General features: G+C 36.0%; 1 long non-coding RNA gene across 1 annotated transcript; it reads right to left on the bottom strand.

Moving 5' to 3' along the window:
- Positions 1–1,235: 1,235 nt before the first annotated feature.
- On the bottom strand, positions 1,236–20,183 carry LOC129981325 (uncharacterized). The gene is made up of 3 exons (XR_008785302.1): positions 19,326–20,183; positions 17,829–18,051; positions 1,236–2,400 (listed from the first exon to the last, which is right to left on the bottom strand). It is a non-coding gene; the product is annotated as an uncharacterized LOC129981325 (long non-coding RNA).
- Positions 20,184–20,441: the final 258 nt, after the last annotated feature.

Here is a 20,441-nt window from a genome sequence, read left to right on the forward strand (position 1 = left end):
CTTTCTGATTAATTTCAATTATTTAAAAACTTAATACGCGAAGAAAAAAGCTTTTGAGAAACAATGAAATTTTTTATCAATGGCTTTAAAAATATATAATAGTATAGAATTTCATTTGATGCCTGCCCATGGAATTTTGACGTTATTTTAAAAGAAGAACCTTTGAGAAGTTTTTTTTCAAACAAATAGTTACAGATGGAATATTTATAAAACTTTCTTTGCAGCCAAGAAATTGTGAGCTCAAATTCTATAATCATATTTCGCAAAGAAAACTACTTAAACATATTTTTAAAGTTTTCTATTTACTCGGAGTTGTGGAAAATTAAATTTATTTTGAATTTTCTAAGAGATTTAATATTTTTCTATGAGATTTAAAAATATTTTTTCAATAATTTTTTTTAAATTTATGAGTTGTAACTAAAGATCTGAATTTTTGAAAAAAAAATAGCAGAAATTGTAAAATTTCAGGATATCAAGAGTTTTTCATTTTTATCAAATATTTCATATATTATATATATATTCAGATTAATTATTATTAACAACATTGACCATAGCATAGTTGGCACTTGAACATTTCACTGTTCAGTTATGTTTTCCATCAAACGAAATGGGTCTACTTTTCTTAGAAACTCAACTCTATCATGAATTATTTATTCGTCATTGATAGAAATAGTCTGAACTTAATCAACTATAGAAAAAAAAATTCCAGTTTTTCATTTATTTAAAATGAATTTGTTTAAAATGTTAATTTGACCACTAGTGGATTAATATTAAAATGTTCTCACATAAATGCATAAAAGATGACAAATTTCATTTCCGGTTTGTTAGATTTATTCATTGTTTATAACAGACTGTTCACTGAAATAAACAATCGAAACAAAGTATATTTCTAAGAAAATCACCGTGTGAAGTGCAATATTTAAATTTGAACTAAATTTTTTTTAAATTTTATTAATCCCAAATAACTGACAAATCTAAGCAACGAAAATATATTCGAGAAAAATATCTGCTATGTGCAAGGAATATGTAAACTTACTTAGGTTTTATTGGAAAAAAATGAATTTTGTTATAAAGAAGATCATATGGCTTTTCATCGTATGGCAAATAATCTTGTGACATTTGGAATAGGTTATGATTAAAAAAAACCAAATAAAAATATTTTCTTTTTCAAAACAAATTGATTTAACTCTGTATTTTATTATTCGCTTTAACTTTAAATTGTATTGGCAAATTTTTCCTGCGTTTTTTATTTTATGTAAAGGTTGCAATAAGAAAAGTACTTATGCTAAAATTTGTTAAGTATTCATTCCGAAATATTTCAGTCGAAAGCCGTTATTTTGATTTTAAAAAAAACTTAATTTAGAGGAAAAGCACTTTTATTTTATCTAAACATTAACATATTCTAAAGCTAGATGCGCATTGAAATTTTTCAGAAACTTTGAGAATAGTCTTATACACGGAATAATGTACTTTACTTCCTTTCGCCACAGAATATCCCCGAACTTGGAATCTCTAGGATTCCCTGTCGGTTGAAAGGATATACGTGGGAGTATTTATTAAGATAAAAAAAGTATACACATATCAATCTACACATAAAAGACATAAAATATCATTAATACACTTAAAAAGTAACTATATACAATATTATAATGATGAAGGAGGTGTTCGGTGGGGAGTATGAATAGATGAAATCTATTGAAGTTAATATATTCTGGAGAAGAGCTTGGTTGAGAAATGAAACGAAAATTTATACTGGGCTTGGGGGTCTGGAGAAACCAATTCCTCGTTCTCTTGTAGGAACCGCGCAAGATTTCTAATTTTAACCTTGGACATCTTGTTTCTCTTAACGTTGATCCACCAGATATCAGCTAGTGGCATAATGAAGAGGATCGCCTTCTTCGCCGCAGCCACATTGATTCGATCCTTTAAAATTGAATCTCTTGAAATATGAAGGGAAAGGGCCTTGGCCAGTTGCAAAGATAATGTCAAGCCTACTCCAAGATGGTGGATCAAAGGACACTTTCGAGATGATTTGATGGATGTTTCTGCCAGTTGAGACATTGTCGCATTCTTCTTGCCATCACTGTAGGCTCAATTCATCTAGAATACTTTTCAGATGGCTTTTAGGAGTTGGGTATTGAACGGGCGTACCTGTAGAAATGGGCTTTTGGCTAGGGAATCTGCAACCTCGTTTCCGTTGTGGCCCACATGTGCTTTAACCCATCCTAACTTAATAGAAGGTTGGGGGAGCAGAATGGCTTGAATTTCCTGAACAATTGGGTTTGAGGTGAAAAATGAGCTGATCTCTTTTAAGCTGGACTCGCTATCACTCCATATATTAGCTTTATGATCGAATTTGCTAGCCCATTTACATGCTTCCTTAATGGCCAGCAGCTCTGCCTGAAAGACAATTAAGAAAAATCTACAATCAACTGTTAAATGTTTAGCCATCTGTAGAGACTTTCGTTGTCAGAAAATATCAGCTCCTTTTCTATTAAATATATATATAATTGTATTCGTAGTGACGAACCTAAAATGACGCAGTGTATTAAATTTAAATATTAGCTGAATAATATCGAAACTAAAGAGCATTTTGATGATTACGTTTTGGAAATTTTCATAGGAGTATGAGTTTAATATACTTTGTTATTAATACACTTTATTTTATTAAATATATCTACTGCTAATCATTTATTACAAATACGTAACCCATCTTCATTAATTATTACCAAATTGAGAAAATTTTTACCACATTTTTGTTCATTTGCCATTGAATACATTATATTCGCTGTTTCATGTGGTATTGGCAAGAACCGAATTTTGTGAAATGTTTATGGAAAGATGTAGGAAATTTTTCACTTCAATGTCATTTTATTGAAAACTTTGGGCATAGGCAATCTAATGTCATGTTAAAGCCTTTTTCAATAATTTAATAAAATAAAAAGAGTACTTCATTCGACTTATCTTTTTCTTGTTTTTTTAAGACGGTTAGACAAAATTCATAGTTCTGGCAACCCTGGTCGAAAAGGAATACGCTCTATAGGACAGCGACCAATGAAACTGAGCAGGCAAAGAACATTTTTTGTCACTTTTTTTCGAGATTTCCGTGATGTGTAAACACCCTGCTTGATAAAACATTCTTCGAAAATGACCGTTGTACTGCCAATCTGCGAACACTTCTTATGGGAAGGAAATGATAATGTCTTAAGGGTCGGCGAGGGAATCGATTCTCTTGGCCTCCTGAGACACCGAACGGAACTGCAGGTCGAAAACCTGGCCTCGGGAAAGGTCGAACCAGCGGACAGAGGTTAATAAAGCTAGCCGAACTCTGTCCATACTGTTTTTGAGAGCTGTTAGAGTCCAATAAATCACGCAAAAAGCAATACGGAAATAATTTACAATCGAAAAAAATTATATAATGATAGCTTATTTAATATTTTTGATGTATTAATGTTATTTTATAACTATTATACAGTAAACCCAATTATTTACGATTTTCAAACCACTGATTTTCAGTAACCGTGTTAATTTATGAATTTTCCAAAGAATAGTTTCTATTTAGATATGACAAGATTGTGAGCTGCAATGGTACATTTGGTTTTTTAAAACAATCCTGAAACGTCACACGGTATATGATAGAGCCACCGAATAGACGGTCGGGGGTGGGTGGAATGATCAAGTGGAAAATTTGTTTTGGTACATGTTGAAAGAGGGATGAAAGACTATAAGCACCTGCATAACGCATAAACTCACGCAAACTTGCATTCTGAATTCTATACTGTTGCTCAGCTGCTGAGACTAAAGCGTTTCTAAAAAATGGTAGCAGGTCTTGATATTAATTATATTTGATGGAACATATTCCTATCATCTTTCCAGCTTTCAAAAAAAATCTAATAATGAATGTCATCGGAAAACATAGCCTTCCCGAAATTTTTACAGCATTCAAGGATACGTGGTGAGCTCTGGGGGGATTTTTTTCCTTGTTTCTCAAATGCTATTAGCAATTTAGCTTCTAAACTTATATTCGATGGACATCTTCCTTCCATGTAAGGAGAAATTATTGTTTTTCACGCTGTGTGTCTGAGACTTTCTCTTTTGTTTGTACGGGATGAATATTTTTTGTTTATATAGGTAATAACCAAAAACTCGAATCTTTTCCCACATAGCATATCTAAAACAAGGAAAATCGGTGTTCTCAAAACATTATCTGGTGACTTGCCCATTATTTGTGGTGATAAAATTTAAATAACATTCAGAATAATAGATTGGAGGATTTCGTATTTTTGTATTAAGAGGTGTCTGATGTCAGTTTCAATCCAAAAGCACAAATTCATTATTATTGATTTTATTAATAAAGATTTAATTACAGCATAAATGAATTTTTATTTTCTTGCATATATAGTGTAGATAAAGTAATCGTCAAATTCGAGACTTCCAGAGTTCGCCAACACATTTATGGAATATGTCCATCTGTCTGTCGGACAAAATAACTGAAAAACGCTTTGAGCTGAATAGAGGAAATTTGGCATATGTTCTCTGCATTAAATTTGTAGATTTATATCAAATTTTGTGCAAAAGCCATTTAGAGGAAGCTGCTAGAATACAAGTGTAGAACGATAGCTACAAAAGGAAGAAAGTTGGATAGATAAAATTCGGTACACAATTTTAACATCGGTTGCTTAGACACCAATCAAATTGCGAGCCACACCCAAGAAGAGATTGATTGTCAGTCTGTTACCTCAGTGACATGTCAACGCGATCTCAAAAACACCGACTTAAATATATCACATTTGGTATATCATTTTTTGACTACTAGTGTAGTTTAGTGTCTGAATTTTGTTTCAACTGTTTGGGAAAAACGAATTTAAAGCAAATTCGTTTTTCGGATACTTTTAACCGCTTGCCAAGGATGAAACGCCCGATTCTCCGAGGATCACACAATACATGATATGAAAATGCTATTCAAGCCAAAGGCTGATATTTCATAGCTATTGACTGCCGGTATTATACAAGGCGCTTTTTGGAACAACATTTTAATAAGAGAGTATGCGAGAAAACTTCCTGCTGATTTTTTTAAGAGTTCAGTCAAATTTCTGGAAGAATATCATTAATATATATATCAAAACCAACAAATGAACTTAAATGTTTTAAAACTATTACTCGTAGCAAAATGAGTCATTTCCAAAATTGGAAAAACTTGCCTAATCCAAGCATCCTTATCCCCATTTTGAAGTCCCTTTGGATTAGTTGCCTCCATTTTCTATGTTTCATTGCAAGGCCCGAAACGTAATTTAAATCTGCTACCCACTCTTCGGATTCCCTAGTGAGTGTCCTTACTGCCTCCCTGGGCAATCTGTGACCAGAGATCGTACTCTCGAGTTTCTTTCGAATCCCATCGAGGCTGAAGTTAAACTCTGGATAGGCCTACGAAAGAAAAACATTTTTCTAGCAGGCGAAGATTACCGGCCGCCGGATAATTAAATTTATCAGATAAAATTGAGACTTCTTCCTATTCCTTTGTTTCGAGCATCAAGTATTAGACATTCTTCCGTTATGATGGGAAAAAAACAAATAAACTTAAACCTGTGGTGCTGTATCTTTCATTGTCTCTTACATTACTTTAGGTTTTCTTAACTTACTTTTCATCTATCATGTTATGATAACAAGTGAGATAACCACTCAAATATTGCTTTTTTTTTAAATTCATAGCATTGTTTGATTTATTTCTCTAGATATTTTTTTATCCCATTATAAATTGAAAAATTATAGCAAATGAGCACACACTATCATTTCTTTTGTTTTTCTTAACTGAAATTCTGTAAATATTTATTTCTGTTGTATTTTCTGTAGATATGCATTGCACAGTAACTTAATTATAATAATATCAAACCTTTCATTCAACAGAATGGTTATGGAAACGGGGTAAGAGCCAGCATTCTGTTCTGTAGGATGGTTTATATCAATGCAAATTCGGTTAACATATCGCCGCCTTAAGACATAAAATAGAAAATTCCCGTCAGATTTTGGTATTCTTTCTATAATTCCACCCTTCTTAAAACTTGAACATTTTGCTCCATTTTACATTTGATAATTTTGTATTTAGAGAAGAGGACTTTTGGTCGATCGCATCAATTGCATTAATTTTGTGTTCATACATATATTTTTTTTGTATGCATAAAAATCGACGCTCATTTGAGGACGCTCGTCTACGCTGATATACATTATTACTACATAATTTATTGAGTCACTTGAAATTGCAATTCATAACAAATCAAGGGCTTTTCGTGTTTCTATACTGAAATGCAAAAAATATGTGACAATGAATTTTTAAAAAGGTTTTCGTTTTACGAAGATGCTGATTTCATACCCTCAGAAATTCTTTTCCTCTTAATGACAAGTTGAGATAACATTTCTTACAATAATTCCATAAAAATAAAGTAAAATTAAATGAAATTGTTATTTGCCGCATTCGCAACAATCGGATCATCTGCGACTGGATTAGCTTTCCTTCTCTTCATTCTCGGAATAATCTCCGCTAAACAAAAAAAGCTATGAAGTAAACAAAATATTTCAAGTAACGTCAGAATGCATCAAAATGTTTTCTGAAGTGTAACTACTGAATATAAAATTCGGTAAACCATCAATAATCCAGAATTGCTTTTTTAGTTTTTCTAGAATAGCAGTTCCAAGGGAAATGAGTGTTCTCAAAACAGTATCTGGCGACTCGCCCATTTTTTGTGGTGATCAAATTAAATACCATTCAGGAAAATAAATTGGGAAAACTCAATTTGGTATCCCCCTCAGGGGCTCACCTACTATAGTTGAGTACGGGTGTCCCAATACCGAGGTTCCCAGGGATCTTTTCTTTTCCCAAGGGTAAGACCGTCTTTGGTAAGTACGGGTGTCGCGTCCCCGGGTTGCCCTAGCGATCCTTCTCTTATTTTTTTCTTCTAATCTCTATTTCTATATATGAGTTGAGTTGATATTTCAGTTCTATTTTGAGTTGGTTTTTATTATTGGCCTTTGTTTAATACTAAACCCATGTGTTTGCCGTGCATGGCGACCCGTTAGGGGCAAAATGGAATCCTGGGGTCCCTTTTCGTTCCCTTTGGCCCAGACTGCTCCGTAAGTCGGGCGGCAGGAGTGAGCCCGCTTCTGTCAATCGGCTGGTGGAGTGTATCTTCGGGAACAGGAAAGCACTACTGTAGGGCTAGGTTTGCATTCTGTGTAAATCTATATCCCGGTGCCACCCCTAAGGTAAGTACCGAGGCTGGAGGTACCCAGAGCCGGCAACTGCCTTCCCTTGTTGGGCTCCGAGGTGGGCGGGGGCGTACCGGGATGAACAATATCTGACTATTATGGGTTCCCGCAATTTCGGTCCCGGCAGAGACGGCTGTCTGCCAACTTCTCCTTTGGAGCAACCTGTGATAACCGCAAAATACTTCATAGTAAAAAAGTTGGAAGGTAATTTAAAAACTGTCTCTCCTATCTTAATTCATAAGACAATACTTGGAATTGTTGGTGAAGTTCAATCCATTAAAAAAACTAAACTAGGGGATATTTTAATTGAATTGAAATCAGATAATCAAATTAAATCATTACAGAGCCTTAAATCAATTGGAGAACATGCAGTTACTGTATACCCTCATAAATCTCTTAACCAATCTCGAGGAGTAATATCAGAACTAGAGCTTCAATACGATTCTGAAGAGGAAATTCTTGGATGTCTGAAAGACCAAAATGTTACGTCAGTAAAACGAATAACTATGAAACGGGATGACAAATTAATATTGACCAAACATCTAATATTAACCTTTAATGCACCTATACTACCCAAATCTGTTCATATTGCATACTTAAACTGCCCTGTTAAACCATATATACCTAACCCATTAAGATGTTTTAAATGCCAGAGATTTGGACACTCTATGGGAGCCTGTCGTGGTAAAGAAACATGCGGCCGTTGCTCTGAAATAGGACACGACAGTAAATCTTGTACATCTGCACCAAAATGTAGCAATTGTAAAGAAGATCATCCCTCATATTCTCGTAAATGCCCTCGATGGATAGAAGAAAAAGAAATACAAACAATCAAGGTGACACAAAATATTCCTTTTGCAGAAGCCCGAAAATTAGTAAAATCTAGAACGCCCACTGTTGGAGTGTCTTACTCATCAATGCTCAGCTGTTGTCCACATTGCAAAACCAAAATAGTCCAAAAAGAAACCCCATCTAATTCTAATTAATCCAAATCCATTACCAGAAAAATCACCAGTTAAAAACAATAGTGAATCCACAAACTCCAAAACAAAAAGTATCCATGGTAGACCCAACCCTCTAAATATCTCTAAAATAGAAGTGGTAAATGTAGACAATGCTATCAGTCAGGAAAATATTCAAAGCAGCCCGATGAATACCGTCGATAACTTAGCTCCAAACAAAGCATCTCGCATCCCTACATCAAATAATAAAAAGGTAATGACACCAAAAAAGCCATCTAAGTTTTTTAAAGAAACAAAAGCCATGCGTAAAGCAAGAATGCAGGCTTTTAAAAATAATTTGGACGAGAAGATTAAAGGTTCTGTGAAAAAAACGCACGCTTACGAAACAAGATCTGTTAAAAGAGTCGAAAACTGAAGAAGAGGATGATATAAAAATACATCCATCTGATGAAGATTTTATGTCTACTGACAAGGAGGAGCAGATATCAAAAATAATTCAAAAAAATAAGACAACAAATGGCAATTAACCTTCTTTCGTGGAATTGTCACGGTGCAAAAGCTCATTCCGATGACATTAAAATGGTTTTAAATGAATATCAGCCCGTTTGTCTCGGCTTACAGGAGACTTATCTCTCTCCTGAAGATTCTTTCAAATTTAAGTATTATGATATTATAAGGAAAGACTATACCCAGGGTGCAAGAGTTTCGGGTGGAATGGCCTTTTTGGTTTCCCAGGCTTTCCCTCACAAAGAAATCACTCTAAATAGCTGTATCCAAGCAGTTGCAGTGCAAATTCATATCGGGTCTCTATTAACAATATGTTGCCTATACTTGCCCCCAAATGATAAAGTATCTCAACGAGAGCTTGATAATCTCATTGATCAGCTTCCTCGACCATTCTTACTAATGGGTGATTTTAATGCACACAATCCTATTTGGGGAAGTGCAGATTTTAATTTAAAAGGACAACAAGTTGAGGCTTTGCTTGAAGATCATTGTCTTTGTTTGCTTAATAACAAAACTTATACATACTTTCATGTACCTAGCCGCACCTTTCACACTTTGGACTTAATTTTATGTTCTCCATCATTAGCCATAAAATGGAATTTTAGTGTTGCTGATAACCTTCATAACAGTGACCATTTTCCAATTATTTTATCATACAAAGATGATGATTTAACTTATCCTGAATGTACGAAAAGGTACATCTTTAATAAGGCAAACTGGGATCTTTTCTCACAGATGGCTTTCATTTCGGAAGACATTGTGGGAGATGAAAATATTGATGATGTTATTGAAAATATAACTAAAAAAATTTTAGAAGCGGCTGATAAGGCAATACCAAAATCCTCAGGGAAGATTCCAAGACATTGGAAACCTTGGTGGAATAGGGAGTGCAAAATCGCTGATAAAAAGCAGGCAATAGCATGGAATATATTTAGACGATATCCTACAACGGATAATTTTATAGCCTTTAAATATGCAAAATCAAATGCTCGACGAATAAGACGGAGGAGTAAAAGGGATTCATGGATGTTATTTGTAAACTCCATAAACAACCAAATTAGCTCTAAACAACTCTGGGATAAAGTCGGGAAAGTCTCTGGCTGCAATAAAAATCTCCCTACAACCTCTTTGACTCTGAAGGGTAGTACAATAACAGATATTAAGGCAACAGCTGACACTTTGGCTGAAACTTTCTCTAAGGTATCCCCCCTCAGGGGCTCACCTACTATAGGTGAGTACGGGTGTCCCAATCCCGAGGTTCCCAGGGACCTTTACTCCATTTATGTTTAATCTCCTCTACACCTTCTGCTGTCTGCTGTATCTCTTCTATCCCTCGACGGCAAGCGAGGGAGCTCTCCATGAGAAGCTGTCGCCACTCTGTTTGCTTCTTGCTTCTCATGGACAGCCAATGTCCCACGTGTTGGCCGTGCGTGGCGACCCATTTGAAAGACGGGTGGTGCACTGTGGTCCCCTGTGCATCAATCGGCTGGTAGATGGTCACCCGAGTATCTAGTCTGCTAGGGATCAAGCGAAGGGGTTACTCCTTGGGCTTGGCGTTAAGGGTGGTCACTGTCCCCGGGGGTAACTCCCAGCGTATAGGTTCCGGCTAGCACTGAGGTGTATGCCGAGGCTGGAAAAGACCAGAGCCGGTAATTGCCTTCCCTTGTAGGGCTCCGTGGTGGGCGGTGCCGTCGGGCCCGAATCTCCTTCAATATCATATGGCTCCTCCCAAGAAAGGTCCCTTTAGTGGGCGTCACATTATTCCTCAACAAGTCAATTTTGAAAACCATTTTGATAAGTTTTTCGTCATCAAACGTATTTCCGAAAATAATGAAACGTTTGAAACCGTTTCGCCATTTTTAGTGCAAAAGGCTATCGCTGCAACTGTTGGTGACATTACATCTATTCGCAAGATGCGTTCTGGTGACTTGCTTGTCGAGGTAAATTCCCGAAAGCAAGCCCAGCAAATTCAGAAATTGAAAGCGTTATCTACAATACCTGTCAGTGTCAGCCCTCACCACTCGCTAAATATATCTAAGGGTGTCATAACTTGTGGTGAAATACTGAATCTTCCTGTAGACTTAATTACAAAGGAATTGAAGTCTCAAGGTGTCACAGATGTCCGCCGCATTACCATCCGGAGAGACGGCAATATAATTGAGACAAAACACCATATCTTAACTTTTAAGTCGCCAAAATTACCTGAATTTATATATGTGGGATATATAAGGCGACCTGTCAGACCATACATACCTAATCCCCTGAGGTGTTTTAATTGCCAGCGTTTTGGCCACTCGAAGGCGAACTGCCGCGGGACCCTCACTTGCGCCCGCTGTGCAGGAAAAGAACATGATAGCCAGCAGTGTACCGCACAAGAAAAGTGCGTGAACTGCGGGGGAAATCATGCATCCTTCTCTCGATCGTGTGAACGTTGGATTTTAGAAAAGAAAATAACAACAATTAAAATCAAGGAAAACATCTCATATCCTGAGGCTAGGCGGAAAATCGCAATACAAACGCCTACGCCTGGTGTAAGTTATGCGTCTGCTATCCAAAAATCTTTTTGTGCAAATTGTACATGTCCCAGTTGTACGAAATCTGTCAAAGCAGGAAAGAAAATCTCTGAATCGGATACAGAACAATCCATAAACAGTGCTTCTGACACTGACAAACAAGTAAAACCTCAAACCAAATCTAGACCTCAAAAGTCAATGAAATTAAAACTTGCAAAGCGTGGCCAAACGCAGAAAGATCTATCTGCGAAACTTAAGAAATCTATTAGAAAAAATTCTGTCGCTTTGGGACTAGCGGCACAAGGTTTAGCACATAAGGACTTGACTTCCGTATTCGGTGGTAAACGTAATAGTCCCGACCTTAAACTGCACCCATCGGAAGATGAGGATGATTTTGATATAAGTTGCGACGTTTCTGCAACTCCTACTGTTGCTCCTTATAATTCTGTGACACATCTCTCTTAATGGGTACCTTCCTTTCGTGGAATTGTCGCGGCATTCGGTCCAAACTTCAGGACATGAAGACCATTATCAACACCTTTCATCCTGTTTGTTTTGGTGTTCAAGAGACCTTCTTGACACCCAACATTCCATTAAAACTACGAGGCTATAATTGTGTTCGGAAAGATGCAGGCACCGGAGTGCACAATTCTGGAGGTGTCTGTATTTTGACATCAAATCTATACCCAAGCACACCGTTAAATTTACATACACCTCTACAGGCTGTGGCTGTACAAGTTCATATCAGAACACTGGTTACAGTCTGTAGTATCTACTTACCACCTCATGATGTCATAAACTTACAAGCACTTAACAACTTGGTGGACCAGCTTCCAACACCATTTTGGATCATTGGAGATTTCAATGCACATAGTTCCTTGTGGGGTTCAGGAAATACAAACATTCGTGGGCGACAGATTGAACAGTTTTTAACTGATAACTGTCTCTGTCTGCTCAATAAGGATGATAAAACGTATTTCCATGAACCCACACGTACCTTCCATAATCTCGATTTGGCCATATGTTCCCCCGAGCTATTACCATTTTTGAATTTGAAAGTTGGGAATGATCTTCATAATAGTGATCATTTTCCTCTAATTGTCTCTCATGCTGATAGAGGCTGTGGAACCTGTCTGCCACAGCGTTATCTATTCCAGCGAGCGGATTGGGAGACTTTCAGACAATTGGCAAAAATTACAAAGTCTATGGTCAATACTACATGCGTCACGGAAGCAGTACGAAACGTCATTAAATGTTTAATTAGTGCCGCTGAAAAAACAATTCCTAAAACTTCACCACGCTTACGGAAATTCCGAAAACCCTGGTGTAATGAAGCCTGTCGTGACAGCCACAAACAGCAGAAAAAGCTGTGGAACATCTTCCGAAGGTACCCCACCACAGAAAATCTAGTCGCATTCAAACGTGCCAAAGCCATTGCTCGTCGCATTCGTCGTCAAAGTCAGAGGGATTCCTGGAGAAAATATGTATCTTCGATTACATCTTTTACTACAAGTAAACAGTTGTGGAAGAAGGTAAAGGCAGCAAATGGAGTCTATCGGGAATTTTCTTTTCCTGTTCTTAAAACTGGAAGTACGACTCACTCTGCTCCATTGGATATCGTTAATATTTTTGGGCAGACATTTGCACAAAATTCCTCTATTGATTGCTATAGTTCTTCATTCATAGCAACTAAGAATCGCGCGGAAAAACAGTCTTTGAAATTTCATACTCGAAAACCTGTTCCGTACAACTGTGAGTTCAAGATGATTGAATTAATTTCAGCTCTATCTCAAGCTCATGATACCAGCCCTGGCCCAGATGGTATCACTTATAATATGCTTCGCCACTTAGATGAGGTATCGCTCTCCAATCTCCTATATCTGTTTAACAGAGTTTGGAGTGAGCAAAATTTCCCATACCAGTGGCAAGAAGCTTTTGTGATTCCCATCCTGAAACCGGGCAAAGACCCTGCTAACCCTCTGAATTACAGACCGATTGCTCTAACTAGTGTCCTTTGTAAGACACTTGAGCGTATGGCCAATGCCCGACTTGTCTTTGAATTGGAGAAGAAAGCTTGCATTCCGCCCCAACAAAGTGGTTTTCGTAAAGGACGTTCAACTATTGATAACATTGTTCAAATAGAAACCCAAATTCGTAACGCGTTTGTCCTTAGAAATCACCTTGTCTCCATTTTCTTTGACATAGAAAAGGCATATGACCGTACTTGGCGTTATGGAATTTTAAAAAAACTTTTTGACTTGGGTTTTAAAGGAAACCTCCCAATTTTTATTGAACGTTTCTTGTCGACTCGTACGTTTCGAGTACGATTGGGAAATTTTTATTCTGATGCTTTTATTCAGGATGAGGGTGTTCCGCAAGGAAGTGTCCTCAGCGTAACACTTTTTATCCTGCATTTTAGTGAAATTTTAAATATTTTGCCACCATCTGTCAACGGAACTTTATATGTCGATGATTTGCAGATATCTTGTCAAGGGAGTAACATGCACTTAATTGAACGGCAATTACAAAATGCTATCAACAAATTGTTGAGTTGGTGCGATGACAATGGACATAAACTTTCAGCTGAAAAGAGCAAGTGTGTCCATTTCTGTAGAAAAAGGAGTATTCATCTTGACCCTATCCTGTCAATAAGAAATATTATTATTCCTGTTGTTGACGAAGTGCGGTTTTTGGGAGTGGTTTTCGACAGGAAACTCACTTTCCTCCCGCATATCTTGCAATTACGGAAGAAGTGTGAAAAGTCATTAAATATCCTTAAGGTGCTTTCCTGTACATCTTGGGGTGCTGATCGCGCATCCCTTCTTCGTATCTACAATGCTGTTATTTTATCTCGGATGGATTATGCATGTATGGTTTATGGTTCTGCCAGATCTTCTGTTTTACACAGGTTAGACACTATTCATCATGCAGCTCTAAGAATTTGCTCTGGTGCTTTCCGCACTTCACCTGTGAAGAGCCTTTATGTTTTATGCCATCAGTTACCGCTCGAATTACGCAGAAAGAAAATCTCTATTCAATACTATTTTCGAACACTTTGTGTCCCACAACATCCGAGTTCTCATATTCAATTTCCTGCTTCCCTCCGCAGACTTTCTGAAGCTCGCCCTTCTCACATACTACCTTTCAGTGAGAGAATCAAAGGCATTGTACACGAATCGAACCTGAGCAACGTTACTTTACAAACTTCTGACCCTTCGGTTTTTCCACCTTGGGATATACCAGTTTTTTCCTTCTTGAATCCTTTTTCTGGCTTTGACAAATCCACAACAGCTCCGATTGTTTTTCAGCAAATTTTTAATTCTCATCGCAACCATTATCATTCCTACACACCTATTTACACCGATGGTTCAAAAGCAGATGAACATGTTGGCTGTGGAATAGTTTTTGGATCTACTATTCACAGTCATCGCCTGCATAACTCTTGTTCAGTCTGTACTGCTGAATTAACAGCCATTTTTTGTGCACTTCAGCAGATTAGAGTTTCTACCCAGCGTAAATTTTGTATATACTCTGATAGCATGAGTGCCTTGAAAACCCTTTCTAATTTTAGCAACCGAATTCACCCGGTTGCTGTTGATATTTTATCCTCTCTACATACGCTTAATAATAATGGTTTTAGTATAATTTTCTGTTGGGTTCCTAGCCATGTTGGTGTCTTTGGAAATGATTTGGCGGATAAAGCTGCAAAAGAAGCTTCTTTGTTTCTGCAACAATCTCTTGTATATACGGATGCGAAGAGAGCATTCTCTTATTTTATTAATCAGTTATGGCAGAATGACTGGGATACACAGGTCCATAATAAGCTTCATTCAATAAAATTTTCTGTTAATTTGTGGCCTGCTCTACCTATGCGAGAGATTGATGTAAAACTGACTCGTCTTCGCATAGGGCACACCCGTTTTACCCATAAACATTTGTTGTTTGGAGATGAAGCACCGAAATGTCCGACATGCCGTGTAGACTTCACTGTTTTACACATTTTAATACTATGTCCCTCCTTTAATCATCATCGCAATCATTTGTTTTCTTCGCCATTATCATTAACACTTCTAGACTTAGTGGGTGAATATCCCCACAAAAATATTTTTCGCTTCTTAAAAACCATTGGTTTTTATAATTCTATTTAGTTTTTATTGCCTTTTAAATCGTCTCTGCTCCAGTTTTTGTTTTACTTTTTAAATTTACATGTGGAATTTAAAAACATTGGTCAGATCAACTTAATTCTTATAACGCTTTTAAATTGTTATGGAAAATATTTTAATCGTATGTCTGGCGCAGTTTTAGCCAAAACATGGCTCTTGCGCCAATAAATTTCAAACAACAACAACAACAACAACTTCTCTAAGGTATCCAGTGATACGGTTTATACCGAAAAATTTATATATTATAAAAAAATGAAGAAAATAATATTTTAAATTTTACCAGCCATAATGACGAAGAATATAATTCTGATTTCAGTTTTACAGAACTGAAAAGGGTTCAACATAAATCTCGAGCTACCTCACCAGGTCCTGAGAACATCCATCTAAACATGATTATTCATTTAAATAAATTATCCTTGTTAAATATTTTACGAGCGTATAATAGAATCTGGAAAGAGCATAGATTTCCAGATTCATGGAGACGAGCACTAATTATACCAGTAGCTAAACCAGGTAAGGATCCACAAGATCCAAGTAATTACAGACCGATTGCACTCACCAGTTGTCTGTGCAAAGTTTTGGAAAGGATGGTTAATGCCAGACTGATTAACATACTTGAAACAAAAAATTGGTTATCACCACTCCAAAGCGGTTTCCGTCGTGGTAGAAACACTATAGACAACGTTTTAAAATTAGAAACTGCAGTTAGAGAAGCCTTTATCAGTAAAAAGCATCTAGTGTCCATTATGTTTGATATGGAGAAGGCCTATGATAGAGTATGGAGATACGGCATAATGAAAGATATACATAAAATAGGTCTCAGAGGAAATTTACCAATTTTTATACAAAAATTTTTTAAAATGAGAAATTTTAGAGTTCGACTAGGTAATGTCTTATCAAACAGGTTTTATCAAAACGAAGGCGTTCCCCAGGGGAGCGTCCTGAGTGTGATCTTATTTATAATAAAAATCAATGATATCATTAAAAATCTCCCATCAAGTGTGCATGGTTCGCTATTCGTGGATGACTTCCAGATACATTGTTCTGGAGAGGACATGAGTTTTATAGAAAAGAAGCTTCAAGATGCCATAAATAAAATACACAGTTGGGGGGAAATGAATGGTTTCACAATATCTCCACAGAAATCAGCTGCAATTCACTTTTGTAAAAGACGTGGAATTCACCCAGACCCTAAACTTAAATTGAACAGCCAGACAATCCCTTTTGTCACTGAGATTAAGGTGTAACCAAAATATTTTTCCCAACCAAAATATTTTTTTATTCTTGCAAGATATTGGAATCGAAAAGCAAATCTAAGTTTTAAATTTTGACATCGTTTTTGTGCATTATATTTTTTTTTTTGTAATAAAATAAATGTTGGAATAAATCTTGTGTTTGGCGCAGCATGGCCAAAAATGGCCTTTGCGCCATAAAACCAAACCAAACCAATCAATTTGGTATCAAGAGGAGTCTGATGTCAGTTTCAGTTCAAAAGCACTCATTCATTCTTATTGATTTTATTAATAAAGAATTACAATATAAATTAAAGTCATTTTTATTTTCTTGTATACATAGTGTAGATAAAGTAAAGTAATCGTCAAAAAAATTCGAATTTGATGTTTTAGATCTTCCCGCTTTCGAAAACACATTTTCTGAATATGTCCGTCTGTCTGTCAGTCGGATAGAATACTTTGAGCTAAATAGAGGAAATTTGGTATGTGTTCTTTGTATTCAATTTGTAGATTTATATCAAATTTTGTGCAAAATGCATTTAGTGGAAGCCTGTCCATTTAGAGCATGCTGCTAGAATAAAAGTTTAGACGATAGCTACAAAAGGAAGAAAGTTGGATAGATAAAATTCGGGACGTAATTTTAACATCGGTTGCATAGACACCAATTAAATTTCGAGCCAAACCCAAGAAGAGGTTGATTGTCAGTCTGTAACCTCAGAAACATGTAAACGCGATCTCAAAAACGCCGACAAATATATCAAATTTTGTATATCATCATTATTATTTTTACTACTAGTGTATTTTAGAGTCAAAATTTTGATGCAACTATTTGGGAAAAACGAATTTAAAACAAATTCGTTTTTTGGATACTATTAACCGCTTGCCAGGGATTAAACGCCCGATTCGCCAAGGATCACAGGATCGCACAATACATTAAATAAAAATGCTATTCACGCCAAAGGCTGATATTTCATAGCTACTGAATGCAAAGCGTTTCTTCGGATAACACTTTTATGAGAGAGTATGCGAAAAAAACTAAGGAGGTCATTCCTGCTGATTTGTTTTTAAGAGTTCAGTTAAATTTCTGGAAGAATATCAGCGATATATATCGGAAACAACAAATGAACTTAAATGTTTTAAAGCTATCACTTGCAGCAAAATGAGTCGTTTCAGGAATTGAAAAAAACTTACCTAATCCAAGCATTTGTTTCCCCGTTTCAAAATCTCTTTTTATTAATCGTCCGCCTTTCCGGTGCCTCATCGCCAACCCTGACAAGTAATTTAAGTCAGAGACCCACTCTTCGGCCTCCCTTGTTAGGGTCGTAACTGCATTTTCGGATAATCTTAGTTCTGGTGGGATTTCGCTTCTTAACTGCCTCCTAACGCAGTCGCGGCTGATGTTGTGTTGATATGCCTGTGAAAGAAAAACATTTTACATATGCGGAAGTGAAAAATTTCTTTGTACTTAGCAAAGAGGCTCAGTTACAAAGAGGGAGGAATTAATTTAATTACATCAACGTCCCATTCATTGTTTGGAATCCTCATGCGATGACAAGTTTAATTTAAAAGGAGATGGCCTAGTTCCACAATTGAAATTTTAAAATGTCAGATGACTTAATAATTCGATATTGATAACTTATTCGTAAATATTTTACTATAAGGTATTTATTAAGATGCATCAGTTTTCATACCATTGAAAAAAATGAGTTGCACATTAAATTGATATTGGGAAAAAATATACCAATAACTACTTATTAGAGTTGCAATTTTGCGGCAGACCTTTGCGGCGATACATTATCACAATTACAATGCAACTTCAAACCATGCTTACAATGGCATAATTCACTTTACTTATTAATCAAAATAAAAATGGTTTTAAAGCCAGCACAATATGATGCATCAAAGAACCTCGTTTGATCATCCATGGGAGTTCAATGATTCGCCAGTCGCAGAGACAATTATTTCTTCTACATGTTACAGTTAATGCTTATTTACGAATGATGATGCTTGACAGTGGAAGATCCAGCACAAGATATGTGTGGTACAAACTATCAAATGCTCAATATTTGAAGAGTGTGAAGCAACGCCGCCTTGCGTACCTGTCCTTACATTGGTATGAATCATGATTTCTGAGCTTCGTTATTGGTTCGCTCTTCTTTCGTCATTTGTGACTCAACTAAAAGCTAGTGTTTCTTTTTTATATCTCTAATGAAGAAAATCGATTCATTTTTAATTCTCTTTGCCATTTGGATGAAAAGAAAGAAAGTATTGGAGCAAAATTTTTAATTGAAATGAATTACCACTTAATTTTAAATTTTCTTGACGAATTTAGATTAAAAAAATAAACTGCTCATGGTGTTCAAAAATGATACCATTTCCGTTTCAGTTATTGCTATTAACTCAGAAACGATCTTTGATTTATACTGCTATTTAGTTTAAATTAATTTCTGCTATTTTAGTCAAAACTAATTTCTTAATTTCTTTTATTTAATTGCAAAAATAAAAAAGGAAAATAAATTAAAAAATAATTATAATTCTCTATCCCAGATTATGAAGTTGTGTGCATAAGAAACAATTTTAAAAATATATCATTCGCATTTCAAAGAAATATTAAATGCTTTTAGAAAGAAAAATAAATTAAAAAACTTTCTTAAAGAATGTTTCGAAAATGTAATATTGTACACATACGCAGAGTTTAGTCCACATTTTGGCAGGCAAGGCAGAGTTCAGTCCACATTTTGGCAGGCAAGGCAGAGTTCAGTCCACATTTTGGCAGGCAAGACAGAGTTCAGTCCACATTTTGGCAGGCAAGACAGAGTTCAGTCCACATTTTGGCAGGCAAGACAGAGTTCAGTCCACATTTTGGCAGGCAAGACAGAGTCTAGTCCACATTTTGGCAGGCAAGACAGAGTCCAGTCCACATTTTGGCAGGCAAGACAGAGTTCAGTCCACATTTTGGCAGGCAAGAGGTTCAAGTCGCTTTACAATTGTCTGGCAAGAGGTTCAAGTCGCTTTACAATTGTCTGGCAAGAGGTTCAAGTCGCTTTACAATTGTCTGGCAAGAGCTTCAAGTCGCTTCACAATTGTCTGGCAAGAGGTTCAAGTCGCTCCACAACTGTCTGGCAAGAGGTTCAAGTCGCTTCACAATTGTCTGGCAAGAGGTTCAAGTCGCTTCACAATTGTCTGGCAGAAGTCAAGTCACCACAAGATAGTCGGGCAGGAAATTAGCCAGTAGTCAAAGCAGCCTGGCAGCAGACAAATGAGCCAAAAATTACTGCAACAGACACATTTTCGGCAGAATTCAAGGTAGCACAGTCAAATCTCAATGTGGGGCAGAAGCAAGTACAAGTCAGAAGGTTGTATATATTCACTCCAAAGTCTTAAAAGTTTACAGTATATTATGATAACCTTTTGATTAAATTCATTTTAAAAACATTCTATTGGAAAACTTCAATTGGCAAACGATTTGCTCTAATTTAAAGAACATTCATATTATCATTTCTGATTAATTTCAATTATTTTAAAACTTAATACCAAAGAAGAAGGCTTTTGAGAAACAATGAAATTTTTTATCAATGGCTTTAAAAATATATAATAGAATATAATTTCATTTGATGCCTGCCAATGGAATTCTGACGTTATTTTAAAAGAAGAACCTTTGAGAAGTTTTTTTTCAAACAAATAGTTACAGATGGAATATTTATAAAACTTTCTTTGCAGCCAAGAAATTGTGAGCTCAAATTCTATAATCATATTTCGCAAAGAAAACTACTTTAAAAATATGTTTAAGTTCTCTATTTACTT

Source organism: Argiope bruennichi, chromosome 8 (genome assembly GCF_947563725.1).
Source record: "Argiope bruennichi chromosome 8, qqArgBrue1.1, whole genome shotgun sequence".
NCBI lineage: Eukaryota > Metazoa > Arthropoda > Arachnida > Araneae > Araneidae > Argiope > Argiope bruennichi.